Source organism: Petromyzon marinus, chromosome 3, assembly GCF_048934315.1.
Source record: "Petromyzon marinus isolate PM22_M1 ecotype Great Lakes invasive population chromosome 3, UKy_Petmar_22M1.pri1.0, whole genome shotgun sequence".
Taxonomy (NCBI): domain Eukaryota; kingdom Metazoa; phylum Chordata; class Hyperoartia; order Petromyzontiformes; family Petromyzontidae; genus Petromyzon; species Petromyzon marinus.
This window is the reverse complement of record NC_133669.1, coordinates 9,823,792-9,841,820: the sequence shown is the minus strand read 5'-3', so window position 1 is coordinate 9,841,820 and position 18,029 is coordinate 9,823,792. Positions and strand designations below refer to the sequence as shown.

General features: G+C 48.5%; 1 protein-coding gene across 2 annotated transcripts in view; it reads left to right on the top strand.

Annotated features, from left to right (window-relative positions):
* The first annotated feature begins 12,307 nt into the window (after window positions 1-12,307).
* LOC116953254 (protocadherin-17-like) overlaps window positions 12,308-18,029 on the top strand; it is a 47,739-nt gene continuing 42,017 nt past the window's right edge. The window contains exons 1-2 of one of the 2 annotated variants that reach the window (XM_032973304.2): window positions 12,308-12,391; window positions 14,628-14,702. The gene's annotated coding sequence lies outside the window, so the exon portion shown is untranslated. The remainder of the gene's footprint in view (window positions 12,392-14,627; window positions 14,703-18,029) is intronic. The other variant, XM_032973314.2, reaches the window with a different exon arrangement.

Genomic DNA, 18,029 nt, shown 5'->3' with positions numbered 1-18,029 from the left:
TCATATGGCACCGCATGCCGAGCCATCGCATGCCAAAGCAGTGTCTGTTTGAATCAGAATCAGTATTAATACTGGAGGAATCTGATTAGCTGTAAAGCTCTTTTTCACAGATGTCCAGTAAGGGCGGGTCAGAAAGTTACAAGTACAAAAAACACGATAGGAGTGTGAAGTATAGGAACGGTAATCAAATCACAGAGGCGGTGTAAATTGAGACAGCACAGGCTAGAGACAAGGTGGGCTTATGTAGTACAAGAGGACACGATTGGACTGTGTAAAGGAGGCTCGTGAAAGATGCTACTGGGCAGGTCTTCTCGCGTAAGCGTGTTTAGGGGCAGCCAGGCCACGACGGAATCGTCTGCACTGTTCATTGCTCTAAGTCTTCCATCCCGTCTGGTCAAAGGAGAAACTTCCACAATTTTCATCATTGTCTGCACCTGTATGCATTTCCAGTTTGGACAGGTCCCGGATTCCCCCTCTATCAACATATAACCTCGTTAGCTGCGCACTGACCTTGGTCAGCATAGTCCCTGCATGGTGCGGCAGGTTGAAACCAGTGACGAGAAAATGGATTATCACTAATTGCTTTCACTTATTTTCCCAGGAAAGCCTCACTGATTCATATGCCTGTTTTAAGAGGGTCGGTGGGGGGGGTGATTGCTATGAGGATTTCAATCAAATTTGGCAAATTTGACCTACTATTGCGAATGACGTCACGGGATCTTGAGCGTCCACTGTGAAGAAGACGGGGCGGTTGTATGTATGTATGTACGTCAAACATCTTTCGTATCGTACGCAGCCAACCGTACTAATCAGAGGTTCGGGTTAAACAGCTAAGAGGCCGCTACATTCAAACCGTGAACCTCTGCAGCTATAGCGGCCAAACGCCCTCACCGCGAGGCCGTGTCACCAGCCTATCGGTGACCTCTCTGGCCTACACAATAGGCAGCAGCCCATTTCCTCCAAAAAGCCCTGTGCCACTGACGCCAGGGTAACGTTTGACGCATGCCAGTGACACAGGTATTTAAAAAAAAATTCTTAGAGCTGCAAAGTGTAGCCAAAGTGCAAAACCAAAGGTAAATGTCACGGGGTTGTTTTTTTATGCATTTATCGGTGACCGGGCTGAGACCATCGACTCGCTAACCCTTGAGAACCCGGTTTTTAATCACAGGCGGCGTGCCTGCGAAATGAGCCCAAGCTCTCAGCGGAGCCCGATCAGCGCCCTGACCTTTGAACCGCGTGGCAACCTCAGGTCAATGATGATTCTTAATAAAGGCGGCTCCACATATTTTGGCGTGTGTAGGGTGGGAATTGGGTCAGCGTGGCTGTTAATTTTAAAGGAGGCTACCATTTATATATGTGTATTCATTCTTGTTAAATAATTTACTGCCGAATTTCATAAAACTATGAAATGTTATTAGGCGTCTCGCCCAGATATGTGTGCGAAAGGGTGTGAAAGTGACCTGCGCGCGTATGTGTGAGAGAGAGTGCGTGATTGAGTGTGCTTGTATGAGTGCGTAATTGTGTGCTTGTGTGCATTATTGTGTTAGTGTGTGCGTGTTCAGCGGTTAGCGCACTGCGCTACGAACCCGGCGACCCGAGTTCGATTCCCGCTCACACTCAACGCCAGTGACGAACATTTCAACCAGTCCTGGGCCTCCCCCTAGGTCGACTCAGCCTCAGATGAGTGCCTGGTACGGTGTGCAAACATCGCCACTCGTGAGACAAAGGCGGCTGGGCACTGGTGCTGGCCACCCACCCCCTGATGTGCTGTTCCGGCCTTCATAGGGGCTCGCTAACAGCACTTGCCCCAACAGTCTGTAAAGGCTATACGGGGGATCTGTGTGCATTGGTGTGTTATAAACCACAAAGAGCGGTGGCGCAGTGGTTAGCACGATGCACTAGGAAGCACAGCGATCCGAGTTCTATTCCTGCTCACGGCCAACATCAGTTGCGAGATCGACCGTAGCCTTAAATGAAGTACCTGGTGTTTCATGGAAACATCCGACGAGACAACGGCGGCCGGGTGGTGCTGGTCACCCAACCACTCCCGTGTGCTGTTCTGGCCTTCATAGGTGCTCGCGAACAGCACTTGCCTCAACTGTGTTGGTGAGGCTATGCGGGGGATCTTTCCCTTTGTCTCTTTATAAACCACAGGCGCAAAGGCTGTTAGCTAGCACCTATTAAGAGCGGCACCGGGCACATGTGTGTATGTTGGTGAATGTGTGTTCATGTGTGTGGCGTGGGTGGAAGAGAGGTGGCGCAGTGATTGACGGCGCAGCGCGTTGCGGAACCTGTCCCGGCCCACCTGAGTTTGAATCCCGGCCACGGCTAACATCATCGACGGGTGACATCCGCACCGGCTCCTGGACCCGCCCATTATAGGTCCACTCAATCTTAAATCAAAGAGAATCCCTTTTGCGGTGTGTCCACCATAAGCGTTAGGGGGAGACGAAGGCGGCCGGGCGTGGTGTTGGCTACACAATCCGTTCGCGTGCTGTTCCCAACCCTCGTTAAGCTGCTCGCTAACAGCAACTTGACCCCAACAGCCTGTTGAAGGTTAAACTGGAGGTGTGCCGGGATCCTTTGTCTTTCTGTACGTACGCGTACGCCTCGGAAAGAAACGTGAATCGTAAAACAATCGGGACACCGCGCGGCCGAATGTAACAGACGCATTAAGCAATCGCAAGTAGTAATAATCAATGGCAGAGGCTGAGGCCACATGACGTGCCCATTGAGTGACAGTGAATTGAGAGTCGTTACGTAAGAGGCGGCCGGGGAAGATGCAACAAGGCAATAGCACCACCGTAGCAACGTGATATTAGAGACATTGAGATGTGTGTGTGTGTATCTCTCAACATAAATTGTGTAGATCTTGTATTTATTTATTTTTGGGTAGATACGCGAACTATACCCCTCCCCCCTCCCTAGAAAAAAACCTTTGTTATTATGGATAATGTTGGTCGCGAAAGCCTACGCGTTAAACTGAGATACGTGTTACACAAATGTACATTTTTTTGGCGTGTGGTTACTGAGATTCTCTTGGTACATGTACCATGTACCGCCCCTGTTATCAGTTCACTGCTGGATGAGGGCCTCTGCACTCCGTGACGGGTATGTGGGGGTTATTTGGCCATACTTCACCGCGCTGGTCACTTCGGGTTCGGGTTAGCGCAGCCGGCGAGCACAGCGATGGAATTTCCTGCGCAGTCCTCCGCTGCCCAAACACCGCAGCAACAGCAGCAGCAGAAGAAGAAACATCAGCAGCCAATTTCAAGCCGTACACGTGGTGGTTCACCCATCCAAGCACTTTCCAGGCTCAAAATTCTGCTTAGCATCCCGGATCTGACGGCGCTCGTGATGGTTTGTTCGTAGGCAGGGAGATGCTGTAAGGGAGATATTATTGAGACAGATGTAGTGACATATTGCACCCATTGTTTGGTGATTCTGCGTTAGCAGTGGTGCACAACACACAAATTACATAAAAACACTCAACACATTGGTCAATGACGCTGCCTTAAAAGGACACATAATAGGTGACGTTTCAGGGAATGACCCTTCATAGTAAATAAACAAAAATAACGTGCTAAATATCATAAGCTATGAAGGACAATTGCCCTAAACGTCACATGTGCAATGAATGAAGAATGACAATTGCCCGATATTATATATTCCCTTTCAACGCAGTGCCAATGACGAATGTGTCGAGTTTATCGGAGGCAGATTGCTGCGTGAGATGACACAGGAGGGAGATAATCCAGGAGAGTTGTCTCGTGATGCCAATAAGCCAGACCGAACCCACGGGAGACGGAGAGACATTGCAGGGGTTGTCTCCTCTGGAGAGATGTCACGGGATCGAGATCGCGTGAAAAGATTGACAAGGTGGTTGGGGATGTCACGGGGAGATGATGCTAGCCATGTGCTCCAGAGATATGGCACGTGGCAAAAAAAAAGAAAGACGGAAGAGATATTTGTGAGTTAATGTGTCAGGAGATTTAAACACAAATGAAACGTGGCAATTAAGCGAGGGGTTAGATAGTAGTGTAAGAGATTGCAGGGGGTTAATTTCAGCCAGAGCTGTCCGGGGCTATGCTCCGGAAAAATAACTCCCCCCCCCCTCCGCCGGGATAATCGCTGGTGAGATGCAACAGCAGAGAGATATATAAGGCAGGGAGATAGTTGCATTTTAACATCGCAGGACCGTGAATAAAAGGGGATGGATTCGGGGGTAGGGAAGAGGAGGGGGGTAGGGGGCGGTCATCCAGCAGTGGATTGATCATGGCTGATGCGGCAGATGATGTCACGGAAGGGAGATGCGTGAGATGCATTAGATTCTAAAGGGGATGGGAGACAGCGAGAGAGAGAGATATAAGGCAGAGCGCGCGTGTGTGTGTGTGGGGGGGGGAGATGTCACGGGAGGGAAAGCGGAGGAGAGAGATTAGGAGCGCGCTTGAAAGGGCCCAGTTGCCATGGCAACTCAACACTGAACCCCTTCCTCCGTCCATCCCCGCACTGTACCCCCACACTGTACAGCACAGACCCCCCCCCCCCTCCGCAACCTCGCCCCCCACCAAAACCTGGACCCCCCCCCCCCCCAAATACAAATAAAACAGCGACCACCAAGACTGTGAGAATCTAAATATCACGACCACCCACAACTCCCCAACCACAACCAGCTATGAGCGTTACAAAGTACACGTCTGTTGAAATGTACGCATTGTACACATTCATTAAACGTGCAATAAAGGCACGGGGTCCAAACACACAGTAATGTGGAATTTTCTCGGAAATATACTGGTATATGTGTATATTTTTTTTCAAATTGGTGGCGGGTGGTACACAGCGACTTCCAATGCTGAGTGGGATTAAATAAAATGTATACATGCATCTCTCTCTCTCTACACGTACAAATGGCAGAGAACGAAAGTGCTGTGGAATTCCCTTAACATCCTCTCAATTTTGGTTTATATATTTTTTTTACGGGTACAGCGCCCACTGAAGGCCCTGTGGGATTTCTTCCCAATATAATCTGTGTGTGTGTGTAAAAAAAACCTACAGCGGCGACAGAAACAAATCACTGTGGGATCCTAAATATAAATCTCAATGTGTTTAAAATGCACCTATAGATAGGGCCCACTAAAGAAAGCACTGTTGAATGCGCAATATTCTTTATGTTTATATGACATAGGGCCAAGGAAGCAAGTTGTGGGAAATCCTCAAATATAATGTCACTAAATACACATTGGTTCACCAAAGCCCTCATTCTTGCATAATAAACCCATATGAACACACCACTCAGAACTCACTAAAGCACCGCGGTATTCCAAAACCTATCACTGTAAACGTTGGGGAGGATGTTGAACAGCATCAGGGTGTACCAAAGCTCTGTAAGATGTTTAACTGAATAACAACTTTACTATTATCACACCTGTGATACTTTTTTTTCCAAGTGGGTCCTGTCAAGTCTCATCGTAGTGGGAGGAGCGATGTTGCTGTGTAATCCAAATTGAGCAATTTATAGGTAAGATTGTTTTTTTTGTATTAGCATTGAGATATTTGCCGAATAACAGTTATATTGAGTGGGATTTGTTTTTGTTTAGCTATGGGAAGAAACCGGGATAACTCAGAGACGCCCCCATTCGGGACTCGAACCTTGGCTGCATCTTCTTTTGCGTGGAGGCATGGGTATTACAACTGCGCCACCCACAATGGGATTACAGATCCCAAGTGAATACGAATCCTTGTTCGTCGGAGTGGCTTTTCAAAGAACAGAGTGATTAGCGTGGATCAATCCCCCCCCCACCCCATTCCCATCAGGCCTCATTGAGACTACAGGTGAACGGGTGGATCGATGTATCGGTTCTTGTTAAAAAAAGAAGTAAATCGATTCCCTAGCTCGGGGGATACAATGTGACGAGGAATCGCGTGTCGAAGAATCGATGATTTTGTGAAATTGAATCGTACGTGTTTCCAAAGGCGTGGATTCAAGCAATCGCTGCAGCCGCTAGAGGCACTGCCATTCACCCCCCCCCCCCCCCCATTCTAAAATAGAATAAATCACAACTCTGTATATTCTGCTATTCTTGTACAGGGAAATTTAGTTTTCAGGTCCATACGGCCTACAGCCGTTTTAATACGGGCAAACAAATGTGTTTGTCTATTTGTTTGTGTTTCTCCCTTGTGATGGGACTTTGTAGGATGAACGTTGAGATTTAGAAGGGCACGGGGTGACGAATAAGGTCTGCATTGGTATGTAATAAGGTAGGCACTGATAAGCGTTCGTGAATTTTTTCAAAAGTATTTGACACGCACGCACACACAGAAACATGAAATAAAACTCAAAACCACGAACATAAAGACTCCACTTTTTGCCAATCCACTGCTGGATGAGGGCCTCTCCAAACCCCCCTTGGGGGTCGCGTGGGTGTTGACCATACTTCACGTTGTGCAGGGCGGGTTGGTAAAGGCGTTGAGCATAGTCGTTGGCGCATAGTAGAATACAACAAAATAGATTTTCTTCTGCAATGCCCTCTGCCGACATCTTGACCCCGCGGCAGCCTACAAACCGACCCCACTAGGCACACACAATCTTCGCCCATCGTTTGTTCCTATGGATGCGAATTGAGTCGCATCTGCAAGTCGATGTCTGTTGGTGTGAATCCAGCTGCTGGCTTTCTGGGCACGATGAATGAATCCAGCCCCCCCCCCCCCGTGCCATCGGAAAACGCTCACAGTGGACACGAGTTCACCGCACGTGGTCCATCCGAGTTCCATCCAGGTCACAATTGCTGCTTTGTTTCCGAGATCTGACGAGACCGGGCACATTCCGAGTGATTTGGTCACAGCCCTTGATAGCGTTGAGCAGTGACGCACAGTAGCGGTTAGTGAATCGCGCAATGAGCCAAGGCCAGTCGACGTGGAAAGGTTGAGCCAACGTTGGGCCATTGGTTTCAAACACATGCCAACATTGACACAACGTCGCATGTTTACTGGGAGGCGACGCGAGTTCGATTCCAGGTTTCACACGGATAACTTCAGTGGTGAGCGGTAAGTAAACCGCTTCTGGACCCTCCCCCGACCAACCACAAACTTGACCAACCCGCGCTGACGATCGTGGGGTGGTCAAGTATGGTGAAACATACCACGTAACCGACTTGGTGCGGTGAAGCCTCCTACACCCAGCAGTTGGCTGACATAAATTGACTGAGCATATATATTGTTTTAATTAAATCTTCAATAGCGAAATGATGAGCGTAATTTGCAGTCATTTGCCAATCCACTGCTGGGTGAAGGCCTCTTATCTAGATGTATATAGCGCCTCATTCCAAGGCACTTTGCAGCGATTATAACATCGAGATCAAGATTGGGGGTGTCGCCACTGATTTTTTTTTATCTGTGGATGAGAATGGAACTCGTGTGTAGCTGGGTTCAGAGTGCAGTGTGCTAATCACTGCCACTGGGCCCATCTTAACCACAGTAACGATGCTGTAGTATTTGTTTATTCAGAAGAGCCTTACTGGAGTCTCAAGACACATTTTCAGGAGGGACCCACGTTGTGATATTTAGCAATGCCTATGTGCAGGCCCGTAAACAAACCGTTTGCATTTGGGGTTGATGGATCGTGCTTAGAATTTTCGAACCTGCTGAACTGCGAGGTGGCCAAGAGATGATAGATAGTACAGCAAGTAGGTTCCTGACCGAGTGATATTCTATCGTATGGGAAGTACGGTTTTCTCCGAGTTCTCTCTTTTCATTGTGAAAATTTCAAAACACACCTTACATAATTTAAACAAATAATTGGCCAAACATCCCAAAGTAGGAGCCTCCTAAAATATGAACACTACGAGACAGCGATGTTATTTTTAATGTTCGGTACAGTTCTGTACAGAGTGGTTCACTTTGTGTCAGTCACCTGATATAATTATAGACGTTAGCCCTCATGGGTCAAATTAAATGAAAAATACAATTATATTTGATGAGATTTTGTGCTGTTATTGGTGACCGGGTTGAAACTATCATCGACAATTTAAAGACCATTAAATCGTTGGTTTGACTTTGTTCTACAATGTTATCCCAATCGAGCTATCGGCGCTGTGTCACGTGACGAATAATCCAGTCAGAACTCTCACAGGGCAAGTGCGGACATCGCAGCACCCCGTGTTAGAGAACGGTCCGCGCAAGAAGATATCGCAGAACTGCTATTGAATTATCTTCGCGTGACCTCTTATGCACACTAGGTGGCAGCATTTTCACATCTGCCCTGCTTCAGAGAGAGAGAGTGCTGTTAATCGCACGACAGTACAACAGACACTTCATTCTCAGAGCTGGAATATTTAGACAAATTAAGTGCAAGATTAAATGTTACGTTACGATCGTATTTTTTGTTGTTGAGTCATTAGTGACCAGTTTAATCACAGATGGTTGAAACCTGGATTTGAACCCAGGATTTCAGCAGTGCCGATTCGTTCAGTGATCTGATCTCTGATTCACCCTCCGTCTTTTTGAAAGAGAAGAAACAATATCAGTCTCACATTTCCTATTGATCATAATAATCAAAGTGGATTGCGATCTACGACAGGCTTTAAAATCCCACGATGTTTGGTGGATCGTGTATCTTTATAAAAATCACCTATCATCATCATCATCACAATCATCAGCTATGATCAATCCGCTACTGGATTAAGTCACAAAGGCGAGTTGGCCTCACCTCCAATTATAAATCATCAGCATAGCTGAGTATGCGTTGGCCACGACAACGATTGCGATTTGAAACCCCTCACTGCCTGCCTTCAAAATGTAATTCTGATGTCTTTCAATATATATATAAAAAATACATACATTTACGAATGTTGAGCGGTGGATGTCAATGTTTCCACGTACCGCGCTATCTTAATTTATTGATCTCTGTCTACGGGAGCAGAGATGCAAAATTAAAGATTTTTGTGGCGGCGGGGGGGGGGGGGGTGGAGAATGGGAGTTGTGTGTGGTGGGGGGGAGATTGAATCCAAAGGAAATGGGCACAGGGATTATTTAAAGGGATTAAATATATGTAAAAAACATACACACCCGCATTGACGCCCACACACACACACATACATTTATTATAGACCAGCCGAAGCCGAAGTGCCGTTCTCAAACTCATCCTTGTTGGACTGTGGAAGAAATTCCACATTCCTATGGCTATTCTGGACGTTATCCATGGGACAATTAATGTTGACGTCACCGTGAAGTAGTGGTATGCGTTTTATCGACCTCAGAGAGATGATTGTATGAGTTGACATACACGGACGCATGAACAAACACACACACCCACTCATGTACGGTTGTACACTAGAACACACAGTCACACACCCGAACACGTGTACTCGTACGCTCACAACTGAGGATGGTAGATCACACTAAGATCACCACGTTCAAGGAGACTCACAAACATGGTGCGTGTGCGAGGTGGTCAGGAAACGGTAGTACAGAAGGTAGTTTGCTGATCCTATCTGCATAAATGTTTTTTTTTAATATCCCCTCGTATGCGTGGAGGGTTTTCTCCGGGTACTTCAGTTTTTATCCACAATCACACTCGCAACAATGATCGACTACACAAGGAATGTCTCAACTCGCTTTCCTATAATTTGTTACTCCTATCGTGTTTTTCCGCATTGTTTGTTGTTGTAACGTTCTGATCCGCCCCTATTGGACATCTGTGAAATAGCTTTATAGCTCATCGGATTCCTCCAGTATAAATATTCTAATTCTGAATTGGCCAAACATCACAATGCAGCAGGCCCTTCCTGAAATTTTATTTTGAGGCTCATTGACATCATTAGTATTCCTGTATAATTATTAATTGGTATTATGTTAACAGTGGTTGACCTATGGATATACTCACCCCGTCATAGGAATGTGGATTTTTCACCCTTGGCTCAGGGCTGGAAACGGGAGATGAGCACCGTCTCATTTGAGCAGGAAATCGCTCTGACTTTTTGAATTAACGTTATCAGATCGAGTGTCTCTGCGGTCAGAGCGCTCGACTCACAAAGTTCAAGGTTACGCGTTCAAATCCCGGTACGGGGTTCTGAGTCAGCTCATCACCATCACCGTATTCATAATAATTTCTCCGCAGTCGATAAAGCGAGGTCCGCTTCGTGGGGAGTCGACAGTTAATGAGTGAGTGGTTTGTCCTCTCGGTAAAATTGCGCCTGTCAGGCTAAGCGCACTTAGCCTGGCACGAGCGCCGTGGTGACGTCTCCGCCACTTAGTGGCGAATGAAGGTTGTTGCGTCTGAACTAGTCCTGGATTTTCCTACGTCGACTCAGGACCTTAAATCAGTACCTGGTTGCCCGGCGTGGCACTCGCAAACACCGCCGCCGCCTTGTGAACCCGTGCCGCCCTTAATAGGCGGTCGCTAACAGCACTTCTGGGGAAATTTCTGGAGTACCCGGAGGACAAAAAAAAACACCCCACCACGCATTCGAGGGGACAACTCATTGACGCGCGCGTGTGTACGCGTGGTGCTTTCACAAGCGCGCGCCGGAATAGTGCACTGCATGCGCACGCGCGTACACGTGCCCGTGTGTACACGTGCACCCAGCCTGGCACGAGCGCCGTGGTGACGTCACCGCCACTAAGTGACGAATTGCGGTTGTTGTGGTGGGATATCTGTACCGTGTTGTGTATGTATCCGCTCGTGTGAATAATACACACGTGCATGCAAAGACAAATGTCCCCTCAACTCGCCTTTACCACTGGGGCAAGTGCTGTTAGCGAGCCCCTAACGAGGCCGGCACGGCACACGAGGGGGAGGGTGGCCAGCATCACGCCCGGCCGCCTTTGTCTCCCCAGTGCTGATAATTAATTACACAGTGCACCAGGTACTCATTTCAATCTGAGTCAACCTAGGGGAGGCCCTGGACCGGTTTAAATATTTGCCACTGTTGTTTGGACGTGAGCGGGAATTAAACTGGGGATCCCTGGGTTCGTAGTGCAATACGTATACACATACATGGAACATACATGTGGTGGAACATACATGTGGTGGAGTATACGTGCTTGTGTCGTCGTATATGTGATGAAATGCCCGTGGTGCTGGCCACCAACCCCCTCGTGTGCCGTGCCGGCCTTCGTAGGTGCTCGCTAACAGCACTTGCCCCAACAGCCTGTTCAGGATATACGGGGGGGATATTTGTATTGTTTCTTGGTATTGTGATATTGATGGGACGCGCGCACACGTGTGTGTGTGTATACGACGATGCGTATACGGTGCCCTATTTTATTTTACGGAGACACGCGTACACCGGTTATCCGTGTGCACGTGCCTGTGCGTATACGGTCGCCGTGTCATTTATTGTTCGACGGAAGCACAAACACGTGCGCGCATCTCTTACGCGCACGAGTCACACGCGTCTGAGGATACGCGCCTGCGGTAATGCATGCGAGACGCCCAGCCGCGTACACGAGCGCCGGTGGTATTTAACACGCAAGCGACGCGTGTGAAAATACGTGTACGTCGTGTACACGTCGGCGTGCAACCCGTGCCCGTGTTGTTTAAGGCGCGTACCCGTTAATAATAACGCAACGGCGCTCAATGAGAATTAGTTAAAGACAGCACACGCGATGCGCGGACGAGGCGACATGCACACCGGCTCTCCATCCTCACCAACACAACCATCGCTACTACCGTGCCACCATCATTACACGCGGAGCGTAGAGAAGAGAGGGGGTTGTTGCGGGGGTGGGGGGGGGTGTGCGCGATGATGATGATGATGATGGAGAGAGGAGAGAGCGGGAGAGAATGGAGAGCGCAAAAAATAGAGAGCGTCCAAGAAAATAATGAATTAAACATGCCCATACCCAACCCCCGAAAAATATTCCCTCCCTTACAACAAAAATAAAGAAATAAAAAGAGACGGGACCGAACAAGTGGCTGCCGACCACGCATGCACCCCGGCCCCCTCTGCATCGTCGGAGTGGAACTGCTGGGACTGTCGTCGTTATCCTTACTGCCTTTATCCCCCTCGTGCACAAAACCTCCTCGCTCCCTTCCAACGTAGAGAACCCCCCCCCCCCCCGTGCGGTTGCAGCTTACAGGCGCGTGCGTGCGTGCGCGCGCGCGTGCGTCCGTGTGCGCGCACGCGCGCGCTCTGTACTGGGTTTTTGGGCACGCTCAGAACATTGTTGCGTGCACACGACGGTCTGGTCGCGTGTGTGTGTACGCGCACGCGCGTGCGCGTGTGTGGGTTTAAATAATTGGTGTGTGCTTATTAATTTATTTTTTGGAAGGCCGCGGGGGGGGGGGTGGGTGGAGGATTTGGAGAGAGGGGGTGGTGGTGGTGGTGGGGGGAAGGAGAGAGCGGGATGAGCGTGATGTCGGGGAAACGATGCAGCTCGCGGGAGCGATCGGGTGAGTGGCGGTGGTGCCGAGCGCACACGCGGCTTGCGCACGCGCGTGTACACGCGCGCACACGCCTACGTGGACGTACATAACACATACCCGCCGACACGCACACGGTGTGCACGCTTGCACAAAAGACACAGACACACCTACGTGAACGTATGCACACGTGCACGCCGACAAATGCACACGTGTGTACATTGGCATGTATACACGCGTGCATGCATACATATTTGCATACCTACATGAACGTGCCAACATATACGAGCCAACATAGATGGACACGTGTACACGAGTGTGCACACGCACGCATACAGCGAAGCATATAACATACGTGTACGCACACATACGTACACCTCCATGAACGTACATAAATGGAGAAATATACGCTTGTACATGCGTGCATATACACACATACTAACAGGAACGTACATACACGATGGCATTCACACGTGTAGATCTGTGTACGTGTATACAATGTCGGCTTGTGTATGTGTGTGTACACTCACGTACATACACACACACACTACCGACTTACAAGCACATATACACGATTGCATACGTGTAAATGCAATCACCCTGTCATTCATGTACACGTTTAACATGTACACACGCGCATGAATGTGCGTGTGAACATTCACGCGCGTACATTGACATGCCATGTACACATCTACACGTTTAACATACATGTATTTACACACGCGTGCCCACACACAGGCACACGTACATCCATATGCACACCAGCTTATACATACACACATATACACGTTGGAACAAATCATCATGGGTGTGTACTTTGGAGGCGTATACACGCATTTACACGTATGTGATTAATTAAGAGGATGGAGTACACGAGCCTATTGTATACGCAATGCATATACACGCCCACGCGTGTACGCACGCACACACATACACTCACGTATTCATCTGAACACACACACACCCTCGCATACGTCTCAGCACACGCACACGGCGTACACAAATGTACACGAGTGTATAGATTAGCATGGCCATATAAATGCAAATTGTATAACAGGGCAACGTGTGTGCAATCTGTGGGCAATGTGTGAAGGTATGTAATGTGTGTGTGTGTGAGTTCCCCATATGTGCATAAAGCACACGCGTATACACATCCGTGTATGCCTACAAATGTGTGCAATCACATTCGTGTACTTGTGCAGCCCGAATGTAGAGGAGCAACGTGCATACGGTCTAGTATGAGTCTACCTGGATATTTTACATGTGTGTAAACGCGTGTGTATTTGTTGTATACTTGCGCGTGTAGGACACGTGTATGTGTGTATTGTATGTAAATAATGACTTGCTATGTGTGTGTATATATGTAGCCTATAATGTGTAGGCACACAGGTTATATAGTCAGGTTGTTATCATCGGGTATTTTTTAGCATTGCCAATAACCGAATGGAAAAACCCCATAAAAAAAACCGCTTACCACACAAACATAAATGTTTATCATTAAGCATAACACTGTTTTTTTACCTTTTTATATCTGAGAAACGAAGGGAAGCCGTCGTAATGCAATAGTTAACACACTGCCCTTTGCAATGGATTCGATCTCCAGGTGCGGCAGTGAAAAACATTGGGGCAAGTCGAGTCACTCTTAAATCTCCTCCGGTATAAATGAGTGTACGTCACAGCAAGCCAAATGGGCAAGTGACACGTGCGGCGGGGTGAAGTGTGGGTAACGCACACCTCTTCTTCCGTGAAGTCTGCTCAGTGTGGAAGAGGAGACCCAAAAGACTCGCCCAGGGCACCCCCCTCCCTGGATACCCCCTCCGCCAGCAGTGGCTTCAGGAAGCGACTGCAGGACTGCTCCGCTTTTTGCCATTTAACTGAACAAACAAGTAAAAAGACATAACCGCCGTGCGGTTTATACGTTCGCGCGCACTACTGACTTTCTGAATCGGAAATCGATTCTAAAAACGGTTACCGGTTTAGCGGTTTTCCGTTTATCAAAACCCTATGTTTACGTGCAACGGGCATGCGCTCACTTTGTGTGCGCCTGGTCTTAAAGTGCACCTGGCCTGGCACAAGAGCCGTAGTGACGTCTCCGTCACTTCGTGGCGAGAGGCGCTTATTGGTATTGGTACACGTGCATATTTGTGTGTTTATACAATGTGCCGGTGGTATACCGTCGATGGGCAATTAGTATGCGTGCAATGAATGTGGTGTACCAATAGGACTTGGTGTCAGTGTATACGTGCGTGCGTGTGTCTGTGTGTAGGTACACAGTGCGTGGACATGGGCTTGCATCCACTTAATGCAATCAGCCGGGTTCGCCAAGAGCTCACGTTAACAGGTGGGCGATGTGAGATGGCGTGCGCCCACGCTCCTTATATATATTTAAAAAGATCCCCCGTATAGCCTACACATGAAGGTGGGGCAAGTGTTGTCAGCGAACACCCCTGAATATATGCGGGACGACGCACGAGAGGTGCGGTGTTCCCCTGGGTCGGCTCAGACTTAAATGAGTATTTGGTGCGGTGTAAAAGCATCATAACTGGGGAGCCAAAGGTAGCCGGGTGTGGTGCTGACCACATACATACATGCCTTGTTCGCCGTGGCGGCATTCATTACAGCACTTGCCCCCAGCAGCATGTGAAGCCTACACGGGGAATCTTTATTTTTTATATGTGTGTGTATGTATGTATGTGCATGTCCGTCAGGGTGTAGATATGTGGCTGTGTGCGATGACTAATCACACGTATACACGCTCATACATGTCGATGTGTGTGTAAGGTCTATAATCACACGTACATACACACACTTCACACACTAACACCAATGCCCATTAGTCTCGTTAATATTCATCATCATTATTACAGAAAAAAAACCCATCAAAACGTCTCTCGGCTCAAAGAAGCCTCCTCTGGCGCCGATCACTGCCTTTGACGGACCTATGCCAGCAGTGGACAATCCGCATTCCGATGGCGGGGACAGTACGTCCATAGGACGTCCACTGCTGATTTATGACAAGAGTTTCTTGCTACTCGATAATGATTAGAACAGTCATTGTTTGCGTTGCTGGGCCTGAGAGATACGTGTCGCAAGGTTAGATTCCCACGACGGACGGACGTTAATTGTTATATCATTGTTGTAGTTGTCACATTCTTGACAATCATTATCGTCATCACCACAGTCATCATAATCATCATTATCATTATCATCAGTCAACAACATAATCATCATCATCACAGACATCAGGGTCTTAGTCACCATCACGATCTTCATCATCGTCACAGTCATCATCATAATCATCATTGTCGTCAAAGTCATGAACATCATCACAGTCATTATCACAAGAACTGTAATCATCATCGGATTCATCACAGTCACCATCATCAATTTCTGGGCACAGCATTAGCCTCAAACAAGTCGTTGTTGAGTTCAATTTCCAGTCGTGGATTTACTCAACCCAACAATGGCATCATCATTGCCATCATCATCACCACCCCCACCACCAAAGATCCCCCTTAGAGCCGTAACAGACATTTTGGCACACCACCACAATCATCACCGACGTCGTAGCGGCGAGGCCGATAAAAGCAACACTCGCTGTATTATACTCCCGCATTTGGGTTAGTCGGACTTGTCCCGTCAAGGGAATGTGGAGCGTACGATCATTGGCTGAGGAGGCGCGAAAGGAGAATGGAGATGGGTGCCACCGCCGGTGGTCTCGTGAGCAGCAAGAGTCGCTTTGCTCGACGATCAGCGCTGGGGCTAGGGTGACGTCATCTCTCGCTGTGCGTGCAGCCCATTATGAACACACCACCGGTGTCACGACCGTTGTTTATATAAGAACGGTGCGATATACGTTTAAAGGTGAAACGTTAGCGGATGCTCGCTGTGCTGTGGCTGGAGTGTTTCAGACTCCCCCTCCCCCCACACCCTTGCAAAAAGGGACCTGATGAATCTCAATGTGCTCTAGGGTGGTTAAATAAAGGATATGATTTGTCAATTCTCCTCTGCTGCCCACATGGACTGGAGGTCCCTTCCCTCCGAGCTGTCAGTGCTGTCGACTAACCTTGATCACCCCCCCCCCCTCTCCCTGTTCAAGTCCAGGCTCAATGCCTGCTTCTTTCCTCTGCTCACGACTGCCTCTTTTTCTCTCCATAAATTAAATTCACGCAATTGTTTTGTCCAGCGTCCGGAGATGCGGTCCAATTTGGGCGCTCTCATACATCCACAATGTATTGTTTCCTATGGACTCGCACAGAGACCCACAGAGTTACATACATGCCCTGAGACTCACTCAGAGGTTCGTAGACTTACACGGAGAACCTTAGACTTTACAAGAATATTCATAGACTTACATAGAAACCCCATAGAATCGCATACTCATAGACTCACAGATATCCATGTACGGTACTTCGAGACTCAAAGACTCACTGCCCACTGATCATCAGCCTTCGATTGCCTCGCTCTATCACGAAAATATTCCCACCGTTTCTCTACAACATATTGAGATGCTGTCGCATGTAGATGCTACATAAACCCACATTGTATTGCACTGTGACTTTAATTGGGAAGGACTGTAGTCATGTGCAGTATGGACGTGTACTGTACTGTGATTGCATTCCCTGTCATGCGGTGGAAGCGGAGGTTTACGGAGTGTGCACGCTTGCCTCACTTCACACCATCACTCCCACCCTCCCATCACTCCGCCCCATCACTCAGAGCTCAAATTTCTCCGCCATCACCTCCCACCTCCCATCATTCCCACCCTCTCATTACTACATCACATCACGGCGACCTCCCCTCCATCACTCACAGCCTCCTCCTCTCGCCCGCCCTCAGGACCTCCCAATCACTCCACCCTCCCATCACTCAGATCTCTAATCACTCTCCAGCATCACTCCACCTCATTATTCCCACCCATGCTCTGACCTTCCGTCACTCACCCTCATTACACCATCCTTCCATCGCGCACCCCATCGCTCCACATCCCGCCGAGCAACATAACTCACCCCATCACATCACCCTACCATCACTCACCCCATCACATTACCCTTCTATCGCTCACCCCATCACGCTCATTAGATTCACCTCTACCCCATCACTGCACCTCAACATCACCCCAACAAGCATCACTCCATTCTCCCATCACTGCAAACTCTCCATCATCCACCCCATCACTCAACTCTCACATCACTCTCGTACTCCCATCATCCTCATACTCCGACAACTTTCACACTTCCATCATTCCAGCCCATCACCCAACCCTCCCATGACTCGGCCCAACCCATCAGTCCACTCAATTACTCTCATCCCATCACTGTTAGCCTACCAACACTCCTCTCTCGCATCACTCTCACCCTTCACTCCTACCTCTCCATCAGACCACCTACCATCAGTCTCCTTACCCCCACCACATCGCCCACTCTCCTCCATCACCCCCCCCCCCCCCACTACAAATCCCAACATCACGAATCCGTTGCTGGACGAGAGGAGCCCGCCTACCACGCATGCACCCGGACTAGAGACGTGGATGAGAGGACAGGCGATAGACAATACGAATACAAATATAGTAATGCAATCAAATGTAGAGCCCTTTATCAATCTACTGCTGGATGAAGGGCTTATTATGCCGTGTCAATTGTGGGGCCTGTTTGACCATACTTCACCA